Consider the following 8,335-nt stretch of genomic DNA (forward strand, 5'->3'; position numbering starts at 1 on the left):
GTTCTCGTTACCATTTGATAGTAATTGTCCGTGGGGTCAATCTTTGATCTTGTGACCATTTGGTAAATAATAGTCTGTGGGATCGATTACATTTCTGAGGTGTCAGGATGTCTCCTGCTGTGACAGACCTGGTCCTGGCGGGAACCTTACAATTCCCCCCTTGACCCCGTGGGGCAATTGAAGCATAGTCCACAAGGGGTCACCGTGGTGGTCTGACAGGGTTAGCATCTCTCCTTAGGGTCGTTGAGATGTAGGTAGCTAAGGGGGTTAAGAATAAAGGCTGCCCTGGTCGATGAATGTAGGGTCCTGAGTACACTGTGAAAGTAACAGCACTGTACCAGTGAGAAGGTGAAGATTAATGCACTGCTGATGACACATCCACGAAACACTCAGTCCCACCATGTGTAGGCATCCTTTGCCGAACAAGTGGAGGAGCTTGACAGGATTTCTTTCGTCTTCTTGGCCATGTTGACTTCCACCTGTGCCTGATTGAGGTGGTATTCAGTTTTCTGAATTGTCTTTTGTACCAAGTTCATTGTCTCTGCCAGGGCGTGGATTCCTTGTTCGTAGAATGTGTCATCCCACCAGGGAGACACATCAACCTCCAGTGCTGTCCTGCCAAGAATGTTTAGCTGTCCCATGGAGAAGTCCTCAGATAGTCCTCTCAAGGCAGAAGGTGTGGTTGGCAGGACACGTTAGACCTCCATATGAGAAGGAAGTCATTTCGCTGATGACACACCATTGCGTGTGAGATACTTGGACAGCATCTGAATAACCATGTAATGATAGTACACTGATGAGTCTAGTATCATTATATGAGAATGGCTGCAAAGTGTTACAAACACAAATCACATAACTGGATGTCTCATGACAACACGTGCGTGTGGTAAATAAGATCTTGGTTCCTTTGGATGTCATGTACCCCATGAGTTGGTCCCATTTTATTACCTGGTCTTTTACTACGGTGTCAATTCAACGAATGGTGGTCGAATTTGGATATACTTGGTCAGGATGTATCAAAGGGAAGGTAACAAAAATGGATTATGTTCCCGTTTGCCCTCTGAATCGATTGCACTGGGTCATATGGTACCACTTTAACTTCCTTCGGATACTGATGGACACACAGCTTTAACCTCGTAAGAACCATGCCACCTAGGAGCAAAAGCGTTTTGTTTTACAAAAACGCATACCATGATTAAATCCCCTTCTGCAAATGTGACTTCAGAGGTAGGATTAAACTGAGCATCATTGGTCAGATCAGATTGTTGTTGTTTCAATGTTGCATGAGAATGTAGAACTTTTAAACGTTCCTGCAACTGGAGCAAAACAGTCTGTTGTTTTGAGACCACAAGATGTGTCAGTTCTATTGGGTAGATTGCTGGATCAATGGGAAGTTTCATGACTCATCCGTTCGAAGGGGCTGATGCCAGTGGCTTTAGATGGTGATGCCCGTAGTACGCTTAAAACTGTGGGCAGTGCATCGGTATGATTTGTTTTGTTATGATTTCCTTGATGGTGCGATTTACTCGTTCCACCATCCCAGAGCTTTGTGGTCTCTACAGTATATGAAATTTGCACAACATCTTGCATAGGTCTTTCATTACCTGTCCAGTGAAATGGGTTCCTTGGTCAGATTCAATTTGAATAGGTGTTCCCCAGAGTGGGATGATTTGGTTCGCAAACACTCGTGCCACAGTATTTGCTGAATTATTGCGAGTAGGAATTGCTTCAACCCACTTTGAGAATTTATCAATGATTATAAGACAATATCGGTATCCCCCCTTGGCACTTGGGAGTGGACCAATGAAGTCTATTTGGAGAGATTCCCAGGGTCCCTTTGGCTGGGCAGGTCTATGGATGTTAGTGCGACCAGTTTTCCCTTGACTTACTGCTGCACACACCAGACATGAATCATACCATCTCATGACATCGGATGTCATCTGTGTCCACCAAAAATACCTATTAATAAGTTGCACCGTTTTCTCTGCAGATATGTGGGCATATTCATGTTAGATCTTGATAATACGTTTTTAAAGGTGTCAGGAACAACATATTTGTGTTCTCTAAGGATGATTCCATCCTGGATGGCGACTAGTTGGTCCTGCTGTAAGTGTGACACGAGTTCTCCATTGGAAGTCAATAGATCTTTCTGATTGTTTTAAATCAATGGATTGAACCTGGATCACGCTTACAGCAGGAGCGTGTCATGTCTCTGTGCCACTCATCGCCAGTTTTTGCTGCAGTTTTGGCTAGTTTGTCGGCAATATTGTTGTTTTGTTCATGTATGTCAGGTTTTTTTGTTATGTGTGCACGTACAGAAAAAGCGTATTGACTGTCGGTGTATATCCATAATGGCTCAGGGTGTGCTTTCAGTGCTTCAAGTAGGGCTATAAGCTCTGCCTCCTGTGCGGACATGATGGGTGGCAATTTGAATAATTGCTGGGTCGTGTTTATGTTGGGGCATTGAGGGGTCCAGATCGCACAGTCAGTGTAAAATTTTCCATCTTCCCCAAAACAGGAGCCATCAATGTACACTCGTGTGTAACGAATTCGCTCAAAAGTGATATATTTATAATTAATTATAACTGGTTATAATGAATAATTAACATTTAGATTAGATTTTAGGATAAACTTTAGCAGAATTAATGTTACAATTACTTGATCTGTCCGTCCACCGAGCAGATTAATATAATTATTTATCAATTCTAGAAAAGGTTATTCCCTGGCCAAGGAAAATAACTTTTCCCACTCTGCAGTGCTAGCAGTAATTTAGCATGTTGCTTAAAGGATCAACGTTCAGTGACTCCAGATTGTGAGCAGCACACAGAAACAAACGATTGTGAATATAAAGAATTTAATAAACTAGGCTATAGCTAACATACAACAATTAAACAAACATACACATACAGGATAAAGGAAAGTCAGGAAAAGAGAATGCCAGTATTTCACATCAATTAACCACAGCCTAATGAGAATCGTCAGAGAATCAAGGTTCACCTTAAAAAGGGGTTCAAGCTTAAACACACACCTAAATAGTTATAAAACGTTTCATGCAAAAGAGTCCTGATGCGGTAGGGTCACGATCCTCAACCTTTAGGCGTGAGCTGGAGGTTTTCCTTGAAGTTATTTGAAGGTAAAATCTTGCCGAAGATTAAGCCCAAGGGATGAGTGTTGAAAAGAAGTGTCTCAGGAGGAAGAAGAATTTTCTGAGCGAAGCGGGGTCTGGGAGAAGCACTTTTGATGCTTTCCTGGCATCATTCGGGAAAATGGCCAATCACAAGTGTGAATTTTTGGCGGGAGAAACATTCTTTGTCTTGATTTTACGACCCATTTTGGAATTTTTTTATTGCTGGCCCAAAGAGAAACTGCAGTTCACCTTATAGAAATTGTATGATGCATTTTGTGATCACATAGTATGCATCACTGTTTCAGTAATAAAGAGATGTTCCTTCTGATACCAAGAAAGAGGCCTTTAGGAGGTAGGAAAGTAGAGATACACTTAAGTATAGGCAATTAGAGTTTACCTAATGCAAAATAGAAAGTTGTAACTAGTATACTAAGGAACATACACAGAACGCATGCATATATGGGATCCACCTATAATCGCATATTCCTAGCACAAGGTACAGAAAATGTGTTCAAGTGTGTGCGTGATTGTGTATTGCAAGGGTGGGGCCAGACAGGCGGTCTCTTTAAAATGCTTTGAAGCTTGATGTCACGGTTGGAGAGTGTCTGTGTGATAGTGGGGGAAGGCTGTGGGCAATCAAGCCTCAATCTAAGTGTAGAATGAGGGTCCAGGTTTGTAATTTATATGTAAGTGTCAAAGGTTAAAAGGGTCTTTGAAGATCGGCCATCTATGATCGTAGGCAGACTCTACACATTTCTGGTTTGAAAGTTTGCGGTCTTTTACCGGGCTTTTTATTTCCGGATCCAGCTCACATGTGTGCGGCTGACCCGCAATGTCCCCTAGTAAATGTGTTGTTGTGATGTCACGTGACTGAATGTCTGCCAGCCATCGTGCCATCCTCTGTGAGGATACGCCTTTAATTCGACCTTGTAGCAGCATCTGTACAGGTGTGTGTAATGTGTGAAAAACAATCGGTTGGAATCCTACAATAGGTTCTGTGATTGCTAGCATCCAATGCATTGCCAAAACATGCTGTGTACACGAATCAAATCCTTGTTCAACTGGGGACTTTTTTCTACTGTAGTATCTTACCTGCAGTAATGAACCTCCATGCTCCTGGGCTAAAACACCACAAACAACATTGTCGTGTACATTGATGGGTCGGGCAGCTTTAACGCTGGGGCTGAGCATAGTCGTTGTTTTAAATCAGTAAAGGCTTGTTCGTGTTCCTCTGTCCAGTTTAAAACTTCATTTGGTTTTTTGTTTCCTTTGAGTAAGGTGTATGGAGACCTGGCTGTTCCTGTAAAATAGTTGGCGGTGCCAAGAACTTTCTGAAGTCCTGAACCTTTTTCTGTGCGATTTGTGCCTTATCTTTGTTTAGTTTAAATCCAGCATCTCCTAATGTCTGAATTACGCAGTTGAGTTGTTGCAGATGCTCATCAATGGACCCCCCTGTGGCAATTAAAATGTCATCCACATAGTGGATCACGTTGTCTGTATCCTGTTCTCTCCCCACAGGGGAGACTCGACTACTGTAACTCTCTCCTGGCTGGAGCCTCTGCAGTCACCATAAAACCACTCCAGATGATCCAAAATATGGCAGCCGTCTCATCTTCAATCAGCCAAAATACACCCATATTACACCTCTTCTTACCTCCCTCCACTGGCTCCCGGTAGCTGCTCGCATTGAGTTCAAATCCTTGATGCTGCCTACAGGGCTGTAAATGGAACTGCGCCCTCCTACATCAATACAATACTACCTAGCTACACTCCTGCACGCTCTCTCAGATCTGCAAACGAAAGGAGACTAAAAATTCCTTCTTCATGGGGTCTCCGATTCCAATCATGTCTGTTCTCCGTTGTTGTCCCTGGCTGGTGGGACAACCTGCCCTCCTCCACACGACTAGCCGAGACTATCACCACTTTTAAGAAGCAGGTGAAAACCCTCTTATTCAAAAAATATTACAGACAAATCTAACACTTACACACGCACATGCGTACACATTGCACAAACAATACAAAAATGTATAAATACATTATAATTTTTCTTCGTCTAGCACCTAACAATCTCTGAGCATGCTCTTCACTGACAAGTCTAAGCCTTATCAGGGCTCTTAGTTTGTAAACTCGATATTCTATAGAAATCGAACGAGAATTGCTGGTGTCTTCCTCTTGTAAGTCGCTTTGGATAAAAGTGTCTGCTAAATAAATTAAAGTAAAGTAAAGTAAAGGGGAATAAATCTAAACACGCATGTATTGTCATGATACATCCATATATATATATTGTACTCAAATTAAACACCTAAGGAACCCTTCTGCTGCCCCAAGAAGTGAGAGGGGCTTTCCTGCCATCCTCAGGATGAAGAGTCTGTGGGAGATCTCATCCACATGTCCTCGTGACCATTTGGTAATAATTGTCCGTGGGGGTCAATCACCAGTTCTTTGATCTTGAGTCCATTTTAGTCTGTGGGATCGATTTTATTTCTTGGTTCTCGTGGTTTTTCTGAGGTGTCCGGATGTCCCCTGCTGTGACAGACCTGGTCCTGCCGGGAACCTTACAGAACTTTTGGCTGCAGCATTCTGACCTAGCTGGAGTTTACTTATGCACCTACTAGAGCATCCAGTGAGTAATGTGTTGCAGTAATCTAACCTTTGGTGTTCATTCAGATTACATCTGATGATTATTCAGATTATATCTACAGGCAATCCAACCACCTGTCCACTCTAGATCTAATTCCTTCCGCAATGCTACAAACCATCTCTCCTGACGTTATCCCTTTCATTTCTTAATAAACAGCTCAATCACATCTGGCCATTATCCTACCACTGCTATTCCAGGGTCCCCAGGGTCCACGGAGATCTGCAAGGAGCCCCGTTGGGGATCTCATTTGTGTTTCTTGTTGCTTTGTGTGATAGATCCCTTTGTTGTTTGCCTGTGTTAGCCTGTTAGCTTTATGTGCCCTTTTTGTTAACTTGTGCGTGTTTTGAGCTATCCCTGCTGTTATCCCATTTCTTCCTTTAGGCTGTTTTGATGTTGGTTAGCTGTCCTGAGTCTGCTGTTCTATTGTACCTGTTAGCACCCTGTAAATAAAAGCACTGTTTGTATGCTTGGTTTGTTTGTGTGTGTAACAGTGGACCTCCTCCTCTCCACACCCTGGTTGCGTTTCTAAGACCCCCTAGACCTGGGAACGTGACACATCTGCCTATGAACCAGAAGACTCAGGTTCAAATCCCACTTACTACCATTGTGTCCCTGAGCAAGACACTTAACCCTAAGTTGCTCCAGGGGGGGACTGTCCCTGTAACTACTGATTGTAAATTGCACTGGATAAGGGCGTCTGATAAATGCTGTAAATGTAAATTAGACCTCAAACTCAATCCCACCAAAACTGAACTAGTATTCATTCCAGCAGATTCTTCACCACATCAGGATATTGCTATTTACCTGGACAACTCACAGCTCTCTCCTTCCCAGACCAGATTGGAGATATATTTAATTGGTTAAATTATTGTAGGTGTGTTTTGAAAGCAAACATTCATATATGGCTGTCACGACTACGGGCTTACGGGGGAAGGAAGCGCAGAGGTCTGACATGCTGGGAATGAGGGTTTTATTATAAAACAAACAATAAACACAAATAAAGAATGGCGCGGTAGCCAAAAACGGGAAATAAAGGGGAACAACACAAACAAACCCGCAGGCGTGTGGCGATTGCCAGAACTCAAAATATTAACACGTACACATTTTCAATGTCAAGTTCACGAAAATGCCGGAGATTCCGAAGGGGCGGAGATATCCGGCATTTATGCGCTGTCAGGATTGGCTACCGGTGTGAATAATTATTTCAAGTTTCATCAATACTTCAAACAGTCTAAACAAGTTTAGGAAAACGTTGTATAATTCCTGGGGAATACATTTATGTCTTAAACTTCATGTACACCAACATTCTTTTTGTACTATGATGTTATATTATTCTACCTTACAAGCTACAAAATTCTAAAAAGCTTCTTGATAGGCCAAGATCATCATGGAGCTCATCTATTTAAATAAAATCCCCTTTTTAGAAATTATTTTTGAAGAATGATTGCATTCACAAACAATGTTATAAAGTAGGCAGAAAGCCCAATTCTCGGGCTGGCTGAGATCGATCCCGAGAAGATAATTGAGTGCCAAGATAACATCACCACAAACATCTCAGAAAATGAAAAACCATACCACTGTGACCAGTGTGGTAAGAGATTTCTTTAACAGTCTTCACTTACAATTCATTTCAGAGTTCATTCCGGTGAAAAGCCATATTAGTGTCTAGAATGTGATAGGTGTTTTTCACAAAGTGCAAATCTTCTGAGACACAATTTAGTCCACACTGGTGAGAAGCCATATGAATGTGGAATTTGTGGTAAATTCTTTTCACAAAGATCAAATCTCAAGACCCATCATAAAACCCACACTGGAGAAAAGCCCCACCATTGCAAACAGTGTGGTAAGAACTTTGCCCAAAAAAGCACTCTTCAATATCATGAGAGGATGCATGCTGGTGAACGACCATACCAGTGTTGTTAATGTGGAAAGACCTTTGCTCACAAATCCTACCTGAAAGTGCATGAGAAGACTCACACTGAGAAGCTGAACATGGACAGAAGAAAGAAGTACAAGAAAAGTATGCCGCTTAAAAAAAGCATATTAGAAATTAAATAGGTCTCAGCAGATTCAGAGTTACAAATGCACGAGCAGATCTACACCGCAGAGAACTTACAGCAACATGAGTAGCAGGGTCATACACAGGCTACACCCCAACCACAACAACCTCTGCTCTAGAACAACGACACTGTAGAGCAGAGCAAGCAACAGCAAACACTGGCCGTAGTCCCAGTAGACGTGCCAGAAGAGGATACCCCACATCAACAAGAAATGCTGCACTGCAGTGGAGAGACCTTAAAGCAAGATGAGCAGCAGGACCAGCAAACACCATTTCCACTCAACGTGCCACAATAACCACAATTAGGTGCAAGTGGCATGAGTCTGGTGAATGTGCCGATAGAAATCACACCACAAGTACACATTGACAGCAAAGAGGCCACAGAGCATAAGGAGCAGGAAAGTCTCACAAAACATGACATGGATCTTCACTGAAGTTTCAGTCAATTAACAAGAATTACAAGCAAATTACTTTGTCCAATGAGCAATGTGTAAATAAAGAGAGCGTC

General features: G+C 42.4%; 1 pseudogene; it reads right to left on the minus strand.

Moving 5' to 3' along the window:
* Nucleotides 1-221: 221 nt before the first annotated feature.
* LOC114798079 (uncharacterized) lies at nt 222-1,035 on the minus strand (annotated as a pseudogene).
* Nucleotides 1,036-8,335: the final 7,300 nt, after the last annotated feature.

Source organism: Denticeps clupeoides, chromosome 10 (assembly GCF_900700375.1).
Source record: "Denticeps clupeoides chromosome 10, fDenClu1.1, whole genome shotgun sequence".
In the NCBI taxonomy this organism is placed as follows: Eukaryota; Metazoa; Chordata; class Actinopteri; order Clupeiformes; family Denticipitidae; genus Denticeps; species Denticeps clupeoides.